General features: G+C 36.7%; 1 protein-coding gene across 5 annotated transcripts in view; it reads left to right on the top strand.

Moving 5' to 3' along the window:
* The first annotated feature begins 6 nt into the window (after positions 1-6).
* Positions 7-24,367, top strand: part of Xrcc4 (X-ray repair cross complementing 4) — a 270,439-nt gene continuing 246,078 nt past the window's right edge. Inside the window, exons 1-3 of one of the 5 annotated variants that reach the window (XM_029556200.1) lie at positions 56-142; positions 8,511-8,579; positions 8,702-8,833. The gene's annotated coding sequence lies outside the window, so the exon portion shown is untranslated. Of the gene's footprint in view, positions 143-8,510; positions 8,580-8,701; positions 8,834-24,367 lie in introns of all 5 variants that reach the window. The other 4 variants (XM_017803246.1, XM_029556201.1, XM_008853290.3 and 1 more) reach the window with 4 other exon arrangements.

Here is a 24,367-nt window from a genome sequence, read left to right as displayed (position 1 = left end):
ATAGGCTCCTCTCTACCGGAAAGGGCGGGATCTACGCTATGCAGTGGACCGCACGGAAGCAGCGGACTGTGTCAATCTGCCGCGCAGGTTTATCTGTGGGCGCAGGCTATTAGGAGGAGGCCGGAAGTGCAGTCACTGAGAGGTAGGGCCCGGAAGTGGCAGTGGCCTGTTTCAATAAGGAATGCTGTTTATTGATATTTACCCTGATAATTACCTCTAGGGACACTTAGAGCACGGACTATACCCACCAAATATTACCCAGTCTGTGAGCTCTTTCTTCGTCTCGTTTCTGGAGCCTCTGGGATGTCAGAATTTCTTAGGATGTGCACCTGTTGGGTCCTTTTCGTTTCTTGTTTTACACATGGATTTTCAAGAGTGCGAGGCTCATTGAAAATGATTTGTATTATTATGTGATGGACACCCGAAACCAGAGGGCTGTGTTCAGTATGTTGATCCTTTCCAAATCCCCCTTTATTGCAGACTGCAATCCTGACTGAGCTGTTCAAGTCTCGTGAGAATAAAAGCCTTCGTACCTAGTAGAAATAAGCTGAGGGCAGTGATAGGGTAGTATAATCCCGTTAGGTGAGGCTATTTTACCTCTAGATTTCTGTGTTTTCTACATAGAGGGAACATATGTTCCAGTTTACATTGTTCTTGGAATAATAGTGAAGTCGGGCCGAGTTCACTCTTTCCCCTAAGTATCAAAATTTTGGAAACCCCTCTCTAAATACTGGTCTATTTTTTTTACCAGGCAAAATGGTTTTCGTTTTCTTCAGAATGTTACAGATTTTTTAATTTATTGATTGAGAAGATGGGTAGAAAGGACAAGGGAAGGAAACTAATGTGAAATGTTGATTTGTAATCGGCCATATTAGGAGACTTTACAACACAATGATCTAGGTTTGTGCTGTATGTTATTATGTTGTTTACTATACGGCACAGAAAGATTTTGTTTAAAAGTCATAATCTTATTTTGAATCCATTATACAGAATTGCCACGACTGAATAAGATACACAAATCAGCAAGTATTAACTAAGCTTCTGCATTATTTGTGGTATCAAGAGACTGCAAAAGAAGAACAGATGTTTTTTTTTTGAGTAATTTAATAGGGATGTGGAAGAGGCTAAATAGAAAATGATAAAATACATAGTATCTCCCATCTGTTAAAGAGGCCATTTAATACTGTCATAATTGCTTTGTATTATACCTTAATATTCAAGTTAAATGAATGTGGAGGTTCCAGCTTAGCTATGGTAATTATGTTCTGCAACTCAGGAAGCTTGGCTTCTGCAGTTATTAAAGTACTGGTAGATGTTAATAATGCCTTTTCTTTCATGTGAAGATTGATTAGCATCACCTTTGGTATTTCAGGGTGGTATTTCTGTATGAGGTTGTGCTTCAGATTCCTGTAAAGAGCACCAAGAAGCAAAAGTTGTTAGAGAGCATAATTGATTTGTTATATTTATGTGCAATTTTGGCCACATTAGGCCATAATTCTTACATACTTCAGTTTCAGAGTAGTAGTGAATAATAGCATTTGCCAGTTGCTAAGTTATCTTTAGAAGTACACAAATGTCAATAGAGAAGACTGGACATATATGTGTAATACTTACTGTATTCATGTAAAAAAAGCAAACAAAAATAATCTAACGTGTTAAGACCAATGAGGAGGTGATAGTTAAGCTGCATGGTCATTAGGCTCACAGGGCCTCTGATTTTGATTTTTCACTGGTGTTGATCTAGTTTTAGTATTATATCAGCACTATTTAAAACTTTATTTTTCTGTTAGCTCTGCTGTGATTTCTCATTTCAAACCATCTTGGATCATTTTTCTACTATTAATAAAACATCACTGTGTTAGTCCATTGCTCAAACATTATTGTCTACCCTGCATTTGTAAGAGATTTTTCAATTTTGGTGTTGTCATTTCCTCAGGGTTGCATTTAAAATGATACATTTTTTTTCTGCAAAAAATGGGCTTATCTGTAGTTTTATGGTATACATAGACCTTTTTACTCCTTGAGGGGTGGGCTAATGATGGAGGAATGATTGATGCCCACATATTAGTCACAAAATAAAGATTTTAGAAGTTAATTTTGTTTCTTATACTGCTGGACCAGTTTCCCCAGGTTTTCTCTTTTCACTCTGTTTCTAATATTGATACTGATAATTGATAGTATTATTGATTGTTTCTTTTTTGCTTTTTTCTTTTGTCATTTTGAGACAGGGTCTCCCTGTAGCCCGGCTGGACAGGAACTCACTACGTAGACCAGGCTGGCCTTGAACTCACAGAAATCCTCCTGCCTTTGCCTCTGGAGTGCTGGTATCAAAGGTGTGTGCCACCACACCTGGCTTGATGATTTCTTTTTATCTTAGTTACTTTTTGCAATTTGCTAATACTTAAATATATATTTTTAGAAAGGCTTTTCTTTCTTTCTTTTTTATATTCAACCAGACTCCATAGACTGAAGTTACAGCTCTTTGGATTTGATCATTATCCTCCCTGACTCCTATGCCTTTTTTCCCCTTCCACCATTACTCTTGGATTATGGCAGGCAAGGTTTGATTGAAAGGCATGTTATTTCTTTCATCATAAGAAATGTTTCTTTTAATCTTCTGCCATTTTTTTGTGGAAGCACTGAAACGTATGTGAAGTTCTCCATGTTTTATGTCCCAATTTCCTTCCTTTCATTGGTTCATGTGTTCACTCCAAGTACTGCTTCCACACTGCCCCAAGGTGCTCTTACTTATGTCACAAGTGATCTCTGGATGTTCTCATTCCCAGTCATCAACATATTTGGCCTATCAGTAACTTTGGACACAATTGATCATTTCATTCTCCCTCATGGCTCTTCTTGTTTTTGTTTAACTTGATCTATGGGACCACAGTCACTTGCTTTCCCCTCTATCTCCATTGTTGGCCCATCTAGGTTCATTCTGCTGGATCCTTCTGTTCTTTCCAAACTATTGTTACTTGCTCTAGGGCTCAATTTTTTTTTATCCTTTTCCTTTTTGTATTTCCTTTAGATGATATCAAGACATTGAATTTAAACATCTGCACATCAGTGACTTATACATTGGTATTTCTATTCCCCTCTCTCAACTCTAAATTCACATATCTAGTTGTCTACCTCTGCATTTATATCCCTTTTTTTTTCTTTAGGTGTGTGTGTGTGTGTGTGTGTGTGTGTGTGTGTGTGCCCATGTGCACACACCTGCTTGTCCATATATGTAACATTTGTGGGCAGGTGCTGGTAGAGGCCAGAAGAGGGTGTTGGATCCCTGGAACTGGAGTTATAGGCAGCTGTTAGCCACATGATATGTGTGCTGGTAACCAAACCTGGTCCTGTGCAAGAGCAGCAAGTGTTTTTAACCACTGAGTCATCTCTTTAGCTCCTTCATTTACTTTTTTAAGAGATATTCAAATGTTCTAAAGAGAACTCCTTTCCTCCTAAACTTGTTTCATATTTTTCTTTTTTAAAAAAATTTTATTTTATTTTATGTGTATGAGTATATTGCCTGTATGTATGTGAAGGCACCCATGTTGGCACCCGTGTCATGCAATGCCACAGATGTCAGAAGAGGGCTTCCATTCCCCTGGAACTGGAGTTAAGGATGGTTCATAGCCACCATGTGGGTGCTGGGAATTGAACCTGAGTCCTCTGCAAGAGCAGTCAGTGCTCTTAACTCCTGAGCCATCTCTCCAGCCTGTTTCATATTTTCCTCATTTTTGTTGATGATAATACATTTCTGGAAGTTAAATCCTTGGAGTTATTCTTGACTCTTTTATAGTCCAATAAACCTATTAATAAATCTTGCTGATTTTGTGGGTAAAATACATCTAGAATTTGATGTTTTTTTTTTTTTTTCTTTTTCTGTAGTACACTAATAGTCTCTTGTGTGGATTTCTTTTATCAACCACTATATTTCTTGCTTGGATCACAGCATTATTGCTTTTACTGGTTTTTGCTTTCTTAGTATTTGCCTCTGGACACTGATCAGACTATTCCTTTTAAAATATAAGTAAAAAAATCATATTGATCTGTAGGATTCAAAATACACTGTGTTATCGTGCAGATTTCATCTTTGAATTGAATGACATTAACAATGGAAAAAGTGGTGAAATACAAATAAAATCTGAGGTTTGATAGTAGTGTATCAATATTGGTATCTGTGTGAGAAATGGAAACATAGATGAACATGCTTGTGTCTTTCCACAGTGTCAGAATTTATTGAATAATAATTCACAAGATTTAGCAGGATCAATGACAGCAGTTTGCCATTGAATTCACTTAGCTTGACTGAGAAAAATGCAGATTTTTTTTATTCCAGTTTTATTTATAATATTAGACTCATCACACAGCGCACAGTAACTCTCTCTCTCTGTGTGTGTGTGTGTGTGTGTGTGTGTGTGTGTATGTGTTGCAGAATGAATACAAGTTAAAGTGGTAGCAGCAGAGTTCAAGAGGCTTCAGAAGTGAACTGAAAAAAAGCGCATAGATAAGATAAGGAACCAGACCAGTGCCAGGAGGGAGTTGTGGTGGAAACTGCTCTCAGGTTTGAGAGTGAGCCTGGAGAATCCAAGGATAAAGGCTGAGCAAGATCAGCAAAGGCAAAGGGTCAGGTCCCCATCCAGAGGGGCAAGCAGATGGACAGGCAGGCAGTGAGGAGGCTGTGCCAACAGCAGGGAACCAAATGAATTTGGAGCATCCTCAGTCCTTGACGTACACACCAGGTGTCAGATGATAGGTTGGTGTGGGTCCATGCCATGATAGTGTTAGGTGTCCTGTCTATCACTTTATGGGGTCCAGGTAAGGGAGTTGCACCCTTTTCTCAATTTGGTATGTTTGATAAGTTCTTGGGCCTGCTTTCCCTGGTAGGATTTTAATATGCCGGTGTGCCCCACAGTTTTAAGTCTCCCTTGTAAACTTATAGGGTGGCTCCTTTGTTTTTATTTTATATTGTAAAATTTTAAATTGAATTTTGTGTATTTCATACAGAACAGCATAAACTTAATCATCTTTATACCCAATTCCCCATTGGCTCCTTCCCATAGTCCCCCACCCCACTGGAATTCATACCTTCTGTCATTTGTGTTAAGGCCTATTGTGTCGTTAGTGTCCCCAGACATCTATCAGTGGAAGTTCATCCACTGGGGTCTAGGCAGCCTATCTAGAGTTACCTCTCTTTAAGAAGATCAGCTCTTCCTCACCCAGCAGTAATCAGCTGCCAGTAATTCTTCAACTAAGATCGAGTTTTACACATTTCCACAATTCTGTGCTGGGATTTTGCTCCTTTTTTCTTCCTAGGAATAAGATATTTATCAGTCTGTGTGAGATGGGTGGTGCCTGGCAGATAGTACAGTTTCTGGGTCTACCTGGCGGGTGCAGTAATTCTCCCTCAGAATGAAATAAAAAACTGATTGTAAAGTTGAGTTTCTTAGTTCAATACATAGTGTGAAAAAAGTTTTATACAATATGGAGTAATTTAGAGTAGGGAATAGCCTGATCTCAACGTCTAAGTTTTAGTAAATAAATCATGGAAATATAAGATATTAGAGAAAACACATGAGACTTTAATGAGACCTCTCTGTTATCCATGCAACTTTGCTGTAAATTCAAAATTATTCCAAAATAAAAGGTTTATTTTTTTTTAATGAGTGTAATTTCTTTGCTCACAGAAATTTCTATAATGTCATTTGGTTCATACTAAAAAGGTGGTGTCCTTAGATTGACCTAGAGGCTCTAAGGCTTTGGTCTTCCCTTATCTCTCTAATCTCTGGTCTTTGAATTCACTCTGGCCCTTTCTGTTAACCAGCCAGTAGTACTAGTTTGTTCCTTAAATACAACAGGCCCACTTTTACCTCAGTATCTTCATATTGTGGCTGCTTTCTTTACTTGGAATGCTTTTTCCTGAACATCCATACAGGTAATTCCTTTTCTTCTTTTATGTACTTCCTCAGATGTCATCTTTACCATAAGTAGGGTAGCAGTTATCCCATTTAAAATTGTAGCTTTCCAGTGTCACCCACACTGAGCCCTTACCTCTTCACTCCCTACCTCCTCTCCCAGGTTTTATTTTATCTTTTTACTCTAGCATGTATTAGTGTACTATGTATTTTATATATGGGTTACATGTGTTTTTGATTATTTGCCTTCCTCTATTAAAATGTAAACACTTTTGGAGGGGGGAGGCTGAACATTTTATTCTAAAATATTTGTTAGAGATAGTTCTGAGTAAATTTTGGTGAATGAACTTGAATTTTGAATTTGTGATTCCTGATTTTCAGTCTGAAATACTGACTCATTTATTATTTTTCTGTTATTTTTTTGCCTACAAGCATTTGTTCACACATACTCTTCTATGTGAATTGTAAATTCTTCATTGTAAATTCTTTTCAACTTTTTATTTTAACTTTTATGTCTGCTGTAAAGTGAAAGGAGCCATCCTTACAGATCACGCTGCTTAAGTACCACTTTTCAGAGGAGCTCTTACCATGACATGTTTTTCCAGCTCATAATTTTATTTGGGTGTTTATCTTAGAAGGTTGGACTGTATCTTTTAGCATTGCACTGTCAAAGCTTAGGCACTAAGGAAGTAGTAAATGAAAACCTTACTGGCAGGGTAGAAGACTCTCAGGCTTGAAGTGGCAGCATTCTAATTTTATATGAGGTCTTCTGAGAATAAAATCAATGCTTTATTTACTATAGCACATTCCCTATAAAGAAGGAGGCTGTTTTTTAAAATATAGGAAAGATAATAGTTTTCTACAAGTAGCAGGTAGTTAATACATTTTTCTGGGGAATTTGTCCTTTGTCATTTGTGGGCGTGCTCTTGCTATTGAGGAAGTTCTGCTTTTTTTAAAAACATTATTAAAAATCAATGATCAGAGAACTACAGCTAGCAAAATTTTAATGTGATATCTTTTGGCCTTTTGGGAGGAATATTATTAAGACTTGTGTTGCCAAAAAAACAAGTCCATGCTAGAGTTTCAAAGTGCTCATGAGGTATTCATGCTATTAAGTTAGATGTCATCACTGCTGTTGCCTTTGTAGTAAACATTGGCTTTTACATCATTGGGAAATCCCAAGGTGTTCAAGATTTTGCAAAAGATTTCTCCAGTGATACAGATATTTGCTCTTAAGTCTGTGGAGAAAAGTGATGTTGATGTATTTGGTTGAATATCATGGCGTATCACTGGTGATTTGCACATGATTGCTACTGAAGTTAACAACAGTTTGATTCAAATTAGAGCAACACTTAAAACTTTTTTTTTTTTTTTTTTTTTTTTTGAGACAAGGTCTCCCTATAATCCTAGCTGACCTGGACTCACTATGTAGACCAGGCTGGCCTTGAACTCACAGAGATCCACCTACCTCTGCTGGGTCTAAAGGCATGCACCACGACGCCCGGCGACACTTCAAACTTTTATAACAGCCATCGGAACCATACAATCTTACACCTTTTTTGCAGGATTCAAGAGAAAGATTAAAGTCAACAGTCATTGAATGACAGTTCTAAAGTAGACTGAGGATCATATATTATGGCTATCATAACATAGCCGCTAATTGTTTCTCTTCATATGGCAGAGTTCAATGGATTGTATATAGTAATCTAATAATCAAATTACATCATATTGTGACATTTTTATTGTGAAGAATCGACGAAAAACAATTGAGGTCACATATTGTCAGAAGCTAGATATTTTCCATAAGCATCTTGATAAATATTAAAAACTAACTTGTTTATAGTTTACAAAAGCCTGTTGTGTGTGTGTGTATACATGTCTATGTGAAGTCAAGTGTTTTCCTCTATCACTCTCACCCCATCAGCCTTCACTGAACCTAGAGCCAATTGGCTAGACTAGCTGGCCAGGGAACTCCAGGGATCTTACTCTGCCCCCACCACTCTTGCAGGCACAGATGCCCTTGGACATGTCTGTGCTAGAGATCTGATCTCAGGTTCTCATGCTTGCATGGCACTTCACCCACTAAGCCGTTTCTCCTGCTCACTATGTTGACATTTATATAATTTTTGTTTTCTAGAACATGATACCCCTTATACCATTTATTCTGTAATGATAACAAAGTTGTTGATCTTCAGAATTTTGGGTATTTTAGATTTTGTGACACTGTAAGCATAGTAGACAGGACATGTAAAACTCACTTGATGTTGGATATGACGTATTAACATGATATTTCCTAGCGTGTTCTCATCATGATGGCACATACACCTTACTTACAATTTTTTTGTATGTTTTATGAGATGATTTAGGTTAAGAGACCTAATTAATTTGCTGAAGTACACATACTCAATGAATGATAAGGATTCATACTAAGTGTACATGTCAATGCTTATTCCAAAGCCTGATCAAACAAAAAAGCTTAAGCAGAAGGGAATTTCTGGGTCTCATAAATAAAGCATCCATGGTAAGATATTGGGAAGGGCAATCTGGAATTAGTTCTGAGCTGTTTCCTGCTTTCTTTCTTGTTAATTTTGTTTCAAACAGCTGAAAGCACAGACCACCTTAACATCATAACAACAAATCCACCAGCGAAGAATGTGTGCCCTTTGTAAGGTAAACAGAACCCTAAACAATTGGGCTTCTTAGTCATAGCTGTCTGTCTTTGAATTGATCATTGATTCTGTATTCTACAGGATATAACACTGGTTTAGCCTACCTCTGTATTCTCCCTTTAGAACCTGCCACACAGTGATCTTCTGAAGCTGCCAGGCTGAGAATACAATTGGGAGTCATTCAAAGCTCTGTTTCTTCAGAGGAAAGATTCTGTACTGGTCGGCAAAGATCAACAAATTCTTTCTAAATGTTGGGTAAATGAACAAAATTGCTTAAAATGTAGGCCATGTACCATGGGACTGATAGCCTTTTTGCACAAAGCTTATGAATATTAACAGTGCTGAATTATCCAATTGGGATTCTGTGCTGTTTTGGGGGAAGTGAAAAGGAAAAGTCAAGCTAGGGTCATTCAAAGAAGCACAGATAAATGTAGAAATTAAATTAATTTGGCCATTTGGATTAGAGCCTTTTATTATGTGCCATAGACGATGTCAAGTATTTGATTCATACTGGCTAGATCAACATTCCAGGATTGCATAATTCTAATGATATGCTATAAAATAGGAAGTTGTAGAAATATCAACGTTCAACCGGCTTGATGGTGCACACCTTTAATTCCAGCACTTGGGAGGCAGAGGCAGGCAATCTTTGTGAGTTCGAGGCCAGCTTGGTCTGCATAGTGAGTTCCAGGCCAGCTGGGGCTACAAGGAGGCCCTATCTCAAAAAGACCAAAAAAAAAATTTACATGTGTATGTATTTCATATAGAACATCTCAGTTGATCTTATTTAACTTTTTACCACCGTCACCACTGGCATGTTCCCATAGCCCCCCCCCCACTGGAATTAATACATTCTGTCATTTTTCTTAAGGCCTATTGTGTCAAATTAGTGTCCTTAGATGTTCCTCAGTGCAAGTTCCTCTACTGAGGTCTAGTAAGCCTATCTAGAGTCTCTTGCTTTAGAAAGATCAGCTCTTCTTCACCTAGAAGTAATCAGTTGCAAGTATTTCTTCAGCTAAGATTGGAGTCAGCTGTCCATTTCCCCAGTTCTATGCTGAGTTTTTGTCTGCTTGAGTTTGCATGGTCCTGTGCATGCTGACACCATTGCTGTAGATTCATATGAGCAGGGTCCCAGGAGCTCATAGAACTCTATTTCCATATGGTCATGTACCTCCTCCCTAGCTCTTAAAATGTTTCTGCCTCTTCTTCTGCAATGGCCCCTGAGCCCTGGGTGGGTGCAGTTTAATATAGGAGTCCTGTCTAAGGATCAGCTTTCTACAGACTCTTAGTCTCTACTCTTTGGCCATTTGTGACCTTTTGTGTTCCTGGCCCTCTGTTGCATAAGGGACCTTCATTACTGAGAATTGAAATACTCATTGTTGTCTCCTTTACCCCTGTTCTCTTGTTCCTGAGCCTTGGGTGTAGAGGTTGCATTATATTATTATTACTATGTGCCACTGAGACTTGGGCAGTTCGCAGAAAATATCTGTGTGTGACTAGTTGTGGTACTCTGTAATAGTCTGGTTCAAAAGAGGCTTCTTTGATGAGCAGTGACTAGGGTATTTGTAAATATAAGGATGCATATTTTGCACATAGTAAGAAATGCATTAATCTAGGGATGTGACAGTTTTCAGGTCTTCTGTAAGCTCCATGACCTCTTCAGCCATGTGTATTTGGCTATGTTTACAGTACCACACATGAGTTTCCTCCCATTCAGTGGGCAAGTAGGTAATTGTTGATTACCACCAAGATAAAAGTGCCAGTACTACACGAGTGTCGTATACTATGCAGGTCATTGATGTGGTTATTTGGCCGTGAAGCTGGTGTTGGACCATTGGTTGATATTCTCCCTTAACACCTTGCATAGTGCTCTCCAAAGCTATGGAGAGTTAGCCTTCAGGGGAAGTGACTTCCATGTCAGTTCCAGTTCCATTGCTCCAAATCCTGTATCCGAAGTATGTCCTGTCTTCAGCAATAGGGTCATGCCTTCAGGTTCTGGGAGGCAATAAAGAATTATGGCAATAGGCTGTGTAGTTTTGGGAGTTTCTTGGACCACCCTGGCCAACAGCTCAAAGGAAGGTTTCTCCTGTCTGGCACAGTTTCTTTATGTAGCCTTTAGTCTTTAGTTATACACATGGATTTGTTTTGCAATAATGTTTGTATAATTTGTCATTAGGTTGTTGGACTAATAATATGATTTCCTCTTTTTTTTTTTCACACTAGCTAGACATGATTTATCTCTCTCCCTGTCTAACCCTTCCATCATGACTTCCCTATTTAGTGTCCTCTTTTTTCCCATTTCTCCCTTGATAATACCAGTCTTCTACGGTTCCACCTTTCTTGAGCTCCTTCTCAACCTTTATCTCCAAAATTCCTTGTATAACCCTTCCTCCTCCCTCCCATTTAAATACTCCCATCTTATCCATTTTTCCCTTATTAACATCTGTCCTTTACTGTTCTTCTCTTTCAGGTTCCTTCTTTCCCTTTACCTCTCTGGTTCCTTTTTAGTATCCTGGTTCCTGTAGTTTCATCAGGATGCATAGTCACATATAAGGGTTTGTGCTAGGATCCACATATGAGGGAGAACACATGTGATTTGTTCTTTTGAGTCTGTGTTACTTCACTTAGTATGAAGTTTCTAGTTCCATCCATTTACCTGCAAATTTCATTTTGTTTACTGCTGAGTAGAATTCCATTGTATAGATGTACCACGTTTTCATTATTCTCTAGGCAGGTGAGGGACATTTTGGTTACTTCCATCTCTTAGCTATTGTGAAAAAAGCATTAACAAACATGGATGTACAAGTATTTTTGCAAGCTGGGTGTGGCGACACATGGCTTTAATCCCAGCACCCCTAGGCAGAGGCAGGCAGAGCTCTGTGAGTTCACAGCCATCCTGGTCTACGTAGTGAGTTCCAGGCCAACCCCAGGACAGGAAGACCCTGCCTCAAAAAGATCAAAATAAATAAATAAATAAATAAATAAATAAATAAATAAATAAATAAATATCCCTGCAATAGGATGAGTCATTTGGGTATATGCCAAGGAGTGGTATAACCAGGTCAAATGGTAGGTTCATTTTCAGAATTTTAATGGTAGGTTCTCCACACTGTTTTCAATTGGGGTTGCACCAGTTTGTAATCCCACCAGCAGTGAATGAGCAGTCCCCTTTCTCCACATCCTGTAGCATTTGGTATCATTTCTTCTCTTGATCTTAGCCAGTTTGACTGGGGTAAGATGAAATCTTAAAGTGGTTTTACTTGCATTTCCCTATTTATGAACAATGTTGAATACTTTTTAAGATGTTTCTTAGCCATGTTTATTTCTTCTTTTGAGAGGTCTCTGTTTAGATCCTTAGCCCATCTTTTAATTGGGTCACTTGCTTTCTTGGTTCTTTGTTTTGAGTTCTTTATATATTCTGGATGTTAAACCTCTGTCACATGTGTCACTGGTGAAGATTTTCTTTCACTCTGTGAGTTTTCTCTTCACTTCCTTGGTTGTTTCTTTTGATGTACAGAAGCTTTTTAGTTTAATGAGGTCCCACTTGTTGATTCTTGACCTTAATTCCTGAGCAACTGATGTCAGATTTAGAAAGTCCTTACCTATACTTATATCTTGTAGGTTATTGCCAATGTTTTCTTCTAACAGTTTTAGAGTTTCAGGTTTCACATTGAGGTCTTTGGCCCATTTGGAGTTGACTTTTGTGCAAGGTGAAAGATAAGGGTCTAGTTTCATTCTTCTACAGGTGGAGATCTCATTCTTCTACAGGTGGAGATCCAGTTTTGCCAGCACCATTTGCTAAACTTGCTCTTTCCTCCAATGAGTGTCCTTGGCCCCTTTGTCAAATATCAAGTGGCTGAAATTGCATGTACTCATGTTTGGGTCTGCAATTATGTTCCATTGATTTACAGGTCTATTTTTGTGCCAGTGTTATGCTGTTTTTGTGTCTTTAGCTTTGTAATACAGATTGAAATCTGGTATAGTAACTCCCCAGCATTGCTCTTTGTGCTCAGGGTTACTTTGACTATTTGAGGTCTTTTGTGTTTCTCTATGAGTTTTAGGATTTTTTTTTTCTAATTCTGTGAAAAATGTCATGGGGATATTGATTGGCATTGCATTGAAGCTATAAATGGCTTTTGGTAGGATGTTCATTTTCAGAATATTAAATCTTCCAATCATGAGCATGGGCGGTCCTTCAATCTTCTGGTGTCTTCTTCCCCTATCTCTTTCTTTAAAGATTTAGAATTTTCATTGTAGAGATCTTTAATGTCTTGTTAGGTTTATTTGTGCTCTTTCTGATTTTTTTAAATGTAGGCACTTAGAGCTATAAACTTCTCTCCTAGAACTGCTTTTAAAGTGTCCCACAGATTTTGTTGTGCTGTATTGTCCTCTCTTTTTATTCCAGGAATACTTTTATGTCTTTCTTAATTTCTCCTTTGACTCATCATTCAAGAGTGTGTTGTTTAATCTCCATTAGTTCATGTAGTTGCTAGGGCTTCTCCTGGTGTTGATTTTAAGCTTTATTGCATTATGGTCTGATAGAATGCATGGAATTACTTCTTTTTTTTTTTCAATTCATTGAGATTTGTTTTGTGCCCCAGTATGTTGTTGATTTTTGAGACAGTCCCATGGGGTGCTGAATAGAAATTATATTCTTTTGGTGCTTGGGTGGAATATTCAATAGATGTTTGTTAGGTCCATTTGATGTATGGTATTGTTTAATTCAAATGTCTCTCTGTTTATTCTTTATCCATTTGATCTGTGTAATGGAGACAGTGGGGTATTAAAGTCATCTACTCTCTTAGCAAGTTGGGATTAATCTGTGCCTTAATGTCCTGTAGTACTGTTGTTATGAAGTTATATGCACCAGAGTTTGGTGCATATATGTTCATGATTGTAATATGTTCTTGGTTAATTGTTCCTTTGATCAGAATGAAGTGACCTTCTTTATTTCTTCTGATTAGTTTCAATTTGAAACTAATTTTGTCCCGAGATTCTTTTCTTTCCTCTATACCTATGATGTGTAAATTTTGTCTTTTCATGGTGTCCCACATTTCTTGCATATTCCATTCCTGTGTTTTTAAAAGTTTTTCATAATCTTTACTTGTGCAGTCCAATTTTCCAACTTTATCATACAGGGTGTGGGGGTGGAGAGATTAAAAAATATTAACATTCTTATTACTTCAGGTTTCTTTAGTGTGATGTTAACATGCAATGATTGAATATATGAAGAAGCTCATATTGAATATGTTTATTAATATTAATTAAAATAATATCAAATATATTTAGTATTAAAACAAACATTGAAATATTTTAGATAATGTTTGTTTATAGCTTTTATTTGAATGTAAAACATTTTTCACCTTCTATTTTTGATATAATGCTGCATAACAAGATTCACCAGTGTTTTATGATCTAGTGTTCCTGGTGTGATACTTACTGGGTTGGGTACTTATCAAATAGTTTTGAGTCCAGTACTTCTTTAGATGGGCTCTTAAATTTTGGAGCATTAATTATGTATTAAGAATACATTTCTAATAGATTTGCTTTTCCTCTGTCATATTAAAAATGTATCCTATAATGAACATAATGAACCTGATGGTCAAATAATGCATACTCACAACTCTTCTCTTTTTATTTTACATATGAGTGTATTGCCTGCATGCATTTAAGTGCACTCCTGTCATGCAGTGCCTGCAGAGGATAGAAGAGGGTGTTGGATCCCTTGGAATTGGAATTAGAGAGAGTTGTTAGCTGCCATGTGGATGCTGGGGACAGAACTCGGGTCCTTTGAAAGAGCAGTCAGTGCTCTTAACTACTTAGCCATTCTCTCCAGCCCCACAACTCTTCTTTTTACACCTTTTATTATGAGAAATTTAAAATATGTATAAAAGTAGCAAGAATAATGGATTTCTGTGTACTTAACCACCTAATACAAATTATCAACCATAGCTTATTTTGTTTCATTTATATCTTAGCTCCTTTTTTATCTTTTTTCAAATTAATTACTTTGAGAAAGATCCCACACATACTGTTTCACCTGTACTATTTCTCTAAGTGATAAGGCACAACCACACTCTATTAATATGCCTAAAAATTAATAACAGTGCCTTAAAGTCAAGTGTCTAATCACTTTTCAAACTTCTCTGATTTCTTTATAAATCATAATAGCTTATTTATTGAATCCTGGTTTAAATAGGATTGATAACTACACTGTTTACCATGTTTTGCATCGAAATTTATTTGTTAAATCAACTGGATCACCTGCCCTCTGGAGTTTCTCATAATCTAGATTTCTAGATTTTGCTGATTACATCTCTTTAGCAGTATTTGACAGCTCTTTTTTTATGTTTCTTCTAAATTAGTACTTAGCTCCTTAATTGTAAACATACTCACACTGGTTTATTTAAGCATGAATATTTCATAGTTAGTGGTGTGGAAATAATTTATGGATTTTATGAAAGAAGCATATGTAAGTTTTTTTGTTTTGAGTTCTTTTCTATTTATGATGCAACATACATTAAGTTTATTTCCAATATAGAGTTTTTAATCATGCAAGAAAATTTCACAGCATTAGAATTACACTGTTTTTATTGTTTTTATTATTTTATTGTTGATATTCCATTTTCTGAACAGTGGATTCCTAAAATAGACAATTTCTTATGTCTCTTATTTTTATCTTAAAATTTCTTAATTTTTATTTTTGTTTTGGAAAATGTAGCATCTTTATATTTTATTGTTTACTTCAAACCTATTTTTTGTATCTCAACTCCTTTCATTTTATTAGTAATTTAAGTGCATGTGGCAAAATTATATAGTACTTTATTTTTATTTATTTTTTAAAACTACCATAATTAGTTGCCATTTTGATTAAACTCTATTTTGTCATGTTTTTCTAATTAGATGTAAAATTTCTGGAAGAAGTTATTATTACTTTAAAAGTTTTAAAATTTAATCTGCTGGAGTCCTTGCTAAACAGGTGCATATTGCAACCTCAATAAATATTTTGTATAGGAAGTGGGTGCTTTTCAACTGGCTTCTTCAGATTCAAACCATTTAATTATTTCAACTTAGGGGCAGTTTTACTATGTTTGTGTAAGGACTGAAACTAACTTGGCTTTGAAATGCTTTTCATGTCAGCTTTTAAAATTTTGTTTTGGAAATGAAACTTGCTTATTTCACACAGAATAGTCTCATTTCATTGACCATTCCAAGAAAGGATTCAATTAAAATGTCGTCTTTTATTTCCTACCAGTCTCTTCCTATTGAAAAACACTGTTCCAGGTCTTTTTTTCATTTAAAGGCTGTTGATGACTTTCTTGTGCTTTGAAGACATGAACATCTCTGATTCAGTGCTATTTCAGTATCTTTTGAGGAACTCTAAAACTCTAGAACTCAATTTCAAAATTGGTGTTAGGTTATAGCCATTAAAAGGTCATGGTTAATCTTTGTGATCAGTGTAGTAGTCTCTTACCCCTGTAGTCACATCATTCACTGCTGCCTACCAGTGCCACTTTTACAGGCAACTGTCCACTTCCCTTACACAGTGCTGAAGTATAGTCTTGTGAATCCTAATAATTTTATATCAAGTGTTTTCCATTTGGATTAGCTTCATTATTAATTTCTTCTTAAGGAGGAGAAGGTTGGTGTTCTTTTTTTTTTTTTTTAACCCATTACAATGCTATGACCACCACTCCCTTAACAGACAACTGATTTAACAAAGTAAAAATAGAACAGGTTTGTTTAGTCAAAGTTTTCCCTGAGCTGGGGGCCTTCATAATAAAGAGCCAAAGTGCCAGTAACTATTTTTGTTGTTATATTTAATGAAGAATGGACAGTAATATAGAAATGTGGTTTGCCAAAAGTGTTCAATCTAAGGCAATATACTGTGGGAGAAAAATCAGTAAGATCTGTCTGCTTAGATTCTTCTTGGTCACTGTTATAGTATTCCAAGGTTTGTGCCAGGACTATTCAGGTAATTTTTGTATTGTCAGAAAAGGAGAAAAATGGAGCATAATATGGCAAGGTTTTATGGCTAGCTTTGAGGGTTTAGAGGGTGTGATGGCTAATCCTGGGTGTCAACTTGATTGGATCTGAGATTAACTGAAATGAAAGAGATCTTCTTGATTGGATCATCTAAAGCCGGAAGACACACCCTAAATGTGGGCGTTACCTTCTGATGGCAGCCGATATAAAAGACCAAGGCAGAGGAGAACATGGGGCTTTTTGCAGCTTACCTTCTGTCTCGCTGGTGAGTTCGTCTTGCTGCTGTAGACTGAAGACTAGCTGATATTTTGGAATTTGTAAGACATTCAGCACTGGATTGGGACTACTGAGACATCCAGCCTTGTGGACTGAGCGACTACAGATTCTCAGCTTCTCCAGTGTGGTGCAGCCATTGTTGGACTACTCGGACTCTATCCTGTGAGCTGAGCTGATAAATCTCTATACATATTCATTCTACTGGTTCTGTTTCTTTGGAGAACCCTGACTAATACCGAGGGTCTGGCTCTCATGACTTGCATTGGAGAATAGGAATTGTAGTTCCTTTGGCCTTCTTTCAGGGAGAGAGGGAACAGGAGTAAGAAGGAACAGATAAGGCTGGGAAGAAACTCTGCTTTGGATGCTCTTCAAGTGTCTTTCAGCTCAAAGTACTGAAGCTGCCAAAGTGTTATTCATTAGCATATGATATTCTGAGATTCAACACTGGATTCAGATGTGGTAGAGGGCGAGTCATGGAAATCCAAGAGTGGTACTAGAATTCTGAAGCTATTGAAGGTCCATTTCAAAGTTACTGGCAGGCTGGGGACATTTCAGTGGTATAGTGCTTGCCTAGCATGCATGAAGTTCGGGGTTCAGTCCTCAGTACTCCTCCTAACTCCTGCATATTCCCCAAACACCCAAATAATCTATGTCTGTCTGTGTCTGTCTGTCTATCTATCTATCTATCTATCTATCTATCTATCTATCTATCATCTATCTTCTATCATCTATCTATCTATCATCTATCATTTCTATCTATCATCTGTCTTTCTGTCAATATCTACATGTATGTGTGTATATGTGTGCATATGACAAAGAAATAAGGTCTAAAATAAACATGTGAAAGACAATTAAGTGGGAGAACTGGCAGACATAAAGGCTAGCCTATGCTCCTTGCTAGTGACCCAGTATACATGATTCAGCTCATGGCCTTTTCAATCAAGGGGAAGAGTTGGTAGAGAGACTCTTAGTGTGATTATCTTGATATCCTCTTTATATTAGACCCGCTCTCCTCAGTAGAATAGGATGATCATCTAGGTTCATTGGACATGGATCACAATTGCTTTCAAGACTCTTAGACCTTGAAAAGTAAATGCTTACAGTATAGACCAGGTATTTTTGGAAACAGAACAGCATAAGTGAAGGGCAGTAGTAGTGGTATATTCAAAACTTTTTCTGTTCATCCTCTAAGTGTTAGTCTCTCCAGAATGCTTTCTGTGATACTTTGAGTTCTGATATGAATGTTATGGATTCCTCTGTCACACATTATGACCGTATTACAGCTCTTCCTTCACTGCCCTGTTTTTTTCTAACATGCTTATTTGGTTCTTGTTGAGAGAGAATAAAGGTTCTGGGGTCAGTGTTTATGTTTGTTTTATTCACATGTAACACTATATTCTAATATTTCCAATAAAATACCTAGCATAGTATCTGGAATGATCTAAACATTTATGCTTGACTATCCCATTTTATGAGACGTTTTGATCTTTCATTGGTGACAATGAAATGCATTAGATTTATTAGGTCAAGATGTGCTATCCCAAGGGCACAAAGGAGTTTGTTTCAAGTCCAGTAGAAGTTACAAGCTGATGACTTTAACATTGGACTAAATTTATTTTTCATTAACTCATGTCTTTAATCTTCTACAGACCTTGGTGTTTTGCTCAAATAGCTCTAAAGGTCAGGAAAACACTTAGCATATCTTTATCTTTACTGGTTTAGTGTGAAAGATAGAACTGAGGAAGGACCAGATGGCAGAGATAACATCGAGGAAGGCATTGCATTAGGGCACAGAGCTTCAGTGCTTGAAGGCATTTTACTCTGCCAGCATCAGGGTTGTGTTTAACAACCCAGGAGCTCTCCAAATCTCCTTGAACAAGAGTCAATAGATTTCAAACTCAAGCCCCAGAATGGAAGTAAGGTGAGGTGGAAGAGAACAGAAAGTTATAATACTAATCACTTGGTCTTTCAATCCAAGGGTATTTGGAAGACCAACCCTAAGTTACCAAAACACAATAAACTCATTTGTAGTTGAAAGGAATACAATATGAAAAACAAAAGCCATTGCTATCACTTGGAAAATTACAAGGGTTTTTCAGTATTGTGCTGGGAACTAGGGTCAGAGAACAAATATAGTCTTTCTTATACCACAGCTACCTGGTATTTTCAAAGCTATAAGCCAACATTTAAGGGACTTCTACATAAAGTAGAGGTTTGTCAATTTCTTGAACAATAACAATGACAGATCAAAAGGGCCAAGACTTATCAATCTAAAAATCCTTTTTGTTCTGATTAGTGACTTTATGTGATCGCCTAACAGTTTCCATCTACTGCAGTCTCCAGCTCATGCATGTGAACTTCTACCGGAAGTGGCTCTGGAGGTATTACTAGGTTTTGCACCTTTGCTAAAGAGGGCTTGGTTGGAATTTTAGATATAGTATTTCAGTTCAGTTTTAGGATATATCATCAGTAGAATTCCAAATATAATCTATTGCTTATGTCTTAGAACTTGCTCCCCCCAAAGTTGTCAAAATATATTTGGGGATATGGTTGAAATTGCTTCCTGGGAGATAAGTCTGATTCATCTGATTGGGAATGTAAGGTACTCATGTGCTGTTTAAAACTGAGCTTATGATTATTTAGACCCTATATAAAATTGCTGTTTTTTAGCTAAAATGTTTAATATTGGCAGTTTCCTATATTTCTTAAAATATATTTGTATGGCTCAATTATAGACTATATCAACTACTGAGAATTAATTCCCATTTCTTTTGTACTCCAATCTTGTCAATCATTCTCTTGTTTACAGTTAATAACTTGGCAGATAAATGGTACAGTTGTGAGTAAAGAGTAGGTTTGTAAGTGGGAGAAAGTACAGTGTCTTATTTCTTTTCCATACAAGTGTGTTTGGTCACATTTCAGTTCTAAGCAACACAGTTTTCAAATAGGAAAGACTATATATGAGCTTAACTGATGGTGTTTCATGGGAGGTCACGTTTACTCTTCTGAAATTAAAATATAAGAGAAATAGGAAATATTCTAAAGGTTAATAAATGACAATTGCTAAGTTCTCATTGAAAAAGTTCTTGCTCAGTTAATGATGCATTTTAGGTACTATCTTTTCTCTTCAGTCCTGTTAAGTATCATTCTCATATGAAACTGCAAATAGAACTGTGTTCCTGTAAGTCTGAAAGTTTCGAAAATGAGTAGACTTTCATTCTTCCTTTCTTGTCTTGTTGAAAGTAAACATAGGAGGCTGGAGAAATGGCTCAGTAAGAGCACTTGCTCTGCAAGCATTGGGACCTCAGTTTGAATTTAGATCCCACAATAAAAACAGGGTAGGGATGAGTGTGTTGAACCCACATGTTGTGAGGTGAGACAGGCAAATCCTAAGCACTGTTTGGCTAGGCAATTAGCCTAGCCCCAATGACCAGCTTTTTGTTCAGTGAGAGAAGGCAATGAGGCAGAGAGCAGCAGAAGACAACCCAAGTCTTGCTTTGGCCCCTACATGTGTGCACACAGGCACACACCTGCACATTCATGTGCATGTAAAACACACACAGAGACATAAACATAATATAGTATTTGTGATATAAATCTTTTATGCTCTAATTATATATGTTCCTGATTTTGCATTTTTTAAAAAAAATGTGATTAGCCTTTAAAAAAATCTGTCATCAAACTTTTGATTTACAATTGCATTTTCCTTTTTCCTTTCCTTTTTTTTTTTTTTGCTTCCAGGAGATAAGTATAATACAAACAAACAAAATAATGTGACCAAGAATCGAATTACAGACTATTAACAGCTTGTGTTATGTAGTAGTCTTTATTTTGAATTCCCTTTAGGTATCAGTTTATTTTTCTTGACAAGGGGGTACTTAAGTTAATTGCTTCATTAGAAACATGCATTCAGCTCCTTCTCATCTGTAAGTGCAACACCTTGGCAAAGATGAAGAAGATTGAACACCTGCAGTCCAAGCAGCTTGAAAAGAAGCCATAACAGACTATAAAGAAAAATAAAGGAAGCTCGAGTTTAAAATGGTGTTATCAATGATACAGTGTTGTAACTAACTTGAGCTGACCTAAGAGTTGGCTTCTGCAGTGCCCCTTATCAGCATCCAAAAGGGCATACAAAATTCTTTGTAAACTAATTTAAAAAGCGTCTTGTTTATTCAGAAGCAACTGTGAATGGTATTTGTTCAGACCAAGATCACATCAATTGCATACCAGCCAACAACTTTTTTGTCTTCTAAGAGCGAGGCCATGTATCAAAGACACAAAGTACTAAAGATAAGCTTCTCAATTCCCAACTGTTCTGAGCTCTCAATAAAGCTACTGATGTACAAATTGGGGTGGGACCCAAATGTTTCCACCTGCAGGCTCCTCTTAGATCCCTGGCTTTGACTGCAAGAGGTGCCGATGCTAGTGTGACCTTTAGTGCTCTTAGTAAACAAAACACAGGCTGTCTTACAGCCCTGATCCTCAGGCCCTCTGAAGAGGATTCCACCCATTTTCTTCAAGTAATCCTGAAATAAAAGACTATTTCTGTTTACTGAGTGAGTGTGAACAAAGAGATAGTTAGTTTGCTCTTACTGACTCATAAAACACATTCTAAGTCTTCCTTTCATCTGTTTTCATAGTTGATTCTAAGATAATTTGTATCCTATATTTAATGAGGTGATCTCAGTAAAAGAAGTATTTGAAAAACTTCCAAATAATATATTATCTAAAACCTAATACTTAATTTAAATAATATATTTCTGAGGCTCCTTAAGCACAGAATACTTACAGGATAGCGAATTGTCATATGTGAGCTTACTAGTTATGCTTTTACTTAAATATAGTTCATACAGGATTGCTTCAGTGGCTTCAGTGGCACGTATACTCAAGTTGGAATGACATGTTTCACATGTACCATCCACATTTCAAATGTAAGGCCTATAACAATATATTCTTTACAATGAAAATAGTTAAAATTTTGTGATGTCTAGAATTAATCAGAAAATTGGAAAATAACTGAAATGTGAACCATTCAAAGATATTTTTAGAACACGTCTGATCCCTAGTTCCCTTTTTAATATTATTGAACTTAAAGGCTATTATGTTACTGTGAAAGAATGAGTGATTTATAGGAATCTGGAATATTGAATTTTAAATGAATTTGTCTCTATAATTAGAAATTATTCAGTAGTTTTTAGTTTAAAAAGCAGTGAAATGTCGCTGTTTTAGAATGATTCAGAGTACTGGATTTTGCTTTTGCAAAGTTAATGTTAAAACAGTCATAATACTTCAGACATTTGTGAGAAGAAATTATTTGTGTGTACATCTGTCTGTCCATCTGTGTATGTTTATGCTTAAGTCCTGTTGAAGCAAATGAATGGCATTCTGAAAGTAGTTTTTATAACCTCACCCCATACCCCCTCATTGTGTGTGTGTTCATGTGTGTGCACAGCACATTATATGCATCTGAAGACCAGAGGTCATCCTTAGATGTTGTTCTTCAGGAGTTGTCCACCTTGAGTTTTGAGATAAGTTCATTCATTAGGACCTGAGCCTTGCCCAGTAGACAAGGCTATCTGTTCAGTCAGCCGCAGGGATCTGCTTGCCTCTGCCATGCTTGTGGAGCAAGTACTTTGCTAGCTGAATTACCTCCCAGAGGATTTGAACCTATATAAATTATGTGATCCTGGACTAGAGACTCAGCTCAGTTGGCAGAGTGCTCCCAAGTATTCCTTTGGGCTCTTTCCGAGTCCCTGAAAATCTGGTGTGGTGGCATATGCTTGTGATTCTAGCACTTGAGAGATGAGGTAGGAGAATCGTATCAGGTTAAGGTACATAGAAAATTCAAGTTCAAGGTCAGCCTGGAGTGCTTGGCAGTGTGTCTCAATAAAAGAGAAAGAATTTTGTGATTTTAAGAAAATTATAAAACACTGAAGAAAGAAATAGAAGGAGACACTAGAGGATGGGAAAACTTCCATGCTGGTGAAGCAGTAAAAAATGGCCATCCTGACAAAAATAATCTGCAGGTGGAATGCAGTCCTCTTAAAAATTCTAATAGCATTCCTTGCAGAAACAGACAAAAATAATTTTAAAATTCATATGGAAGCACACGTAGATCAATGGGTTATAGGGAGGACCCAGAATTTTACTTAGAGCTACAGCCATCTGTTTTTTTCCCATACACTGGAGAAAAAAGAACCTCTTTAACAAATGCTGGGAAAATTGGATTTCTAAATGTAGAAGAATAAAACTAGATCCATATCTCTTACTCCCCTCCCCCAAAACAGTTCAAATGAATAAAAAACTTCTAAGACCTGAAACTCTGTAACTGTTAGAGGGAAACATAGGGGAAACATTTCAAGATACTAGTAAAAACTTCCTGAAAGTGACTCAACTAACTCAGGAAATAATCACATGAACTGGCAAATGAAATTGCATGAAATTAAAAAGGCTTCTGTATAACAAAGGAAAAATTTAGTTAAGTGATAACCCAAAGAATGGAGGGAAATCTTTGAGAGCTATACATTTAATAGAGGGTTAATATCTAGAGTATGTAAAGAACTAAATACCAAAAACCCTAAACAACTGGTCACGTTGGCTCACATCTTAAATTCTAGCACTAAGGTGGCAGAAGCAGGTGGATCTCTGCAAAATTGAGGCCAGCCTGGGCTACATATCAAATTCCAGGCCAGCTGGGGCTACAGGGAGACCCTGTCTCAAAAAGATTAAAAAAACCCAAAACAACCCAATCAGTAAGTAGGTTAATGGAGAGACAGGTCTCAAAAGTGAAGTACAAATGGCCAATTAACATATGAGAAAATGTTAACATCTTTAGTCATAGGAAAATGCAAATTGAAACTATATTTACTTTCTGTTTCACCCCAGTAACATTGGCTATCATTTAGAAAGCAAATAACAACAAATGTTCATGATGATCCTAGAGAAAAAGGAACCTTTATATACTACTGATGGGATTTTAAATTAGCGTAACCACTGTGGAAATCAGTACAGACATTCTTATCATATGACCCAGCTATGCCACTCTTGGGCTTATACCTAAAAAAATTATAGTCAACATACCAGATATACCAAGTTATGTAACCAGTATCATTGTCTATCGACAGATGAATAGATAAAGAAATGTGATATATATATGTAGTATGTTTTATGCAGCCATAAAAAAGAACAAAATAATGTCACAAGCAGGAAAATGAATGCAACTGGAGATCATCATATTAAGCGAAATAATCCCGTTTCAGACAAATGTTATGTTTTCACTCATTTAGGGATCCTGGATTTTCTAATAATATGTAAAAATTATACATACATGAAATGAAAGCAGATGAAGATTTTTCTGGGGAAAGGAAAGGGACTAGCAATATGGAAGGGGAGATAAGGCAAGGAAATTGGAATGAATATAGAGAAATGCATGATGTACTTGTATGAAAATGTCTATAAAATACCGTGTATTCATGTATACCATGAATATACACCAATACAAATTTAATAAAATACAACAACCAAAAG

The sequence above is a fragment of the Nannospalax galili genome, unplaced genomic scaffold (assembly GCF_000622305.1).
Source record: "Nannospalax galili isolate Female #2095 unplaced genomic scaffold, S.galili_v1.0 scaffold45, whole genome shotgun sequence".
In the NCBI taxonomy this organism is placed as follows: Eukaryota; Metazoa; Chordata; class Mammalia; order Rodentia; family Spalacidae; genus Nannospalax; species Nannospalax galili.
Note: the sequence above shows the minus strand (reverse complement) of the source record. Positions and strands in the feature narration are given on the sequence as shown.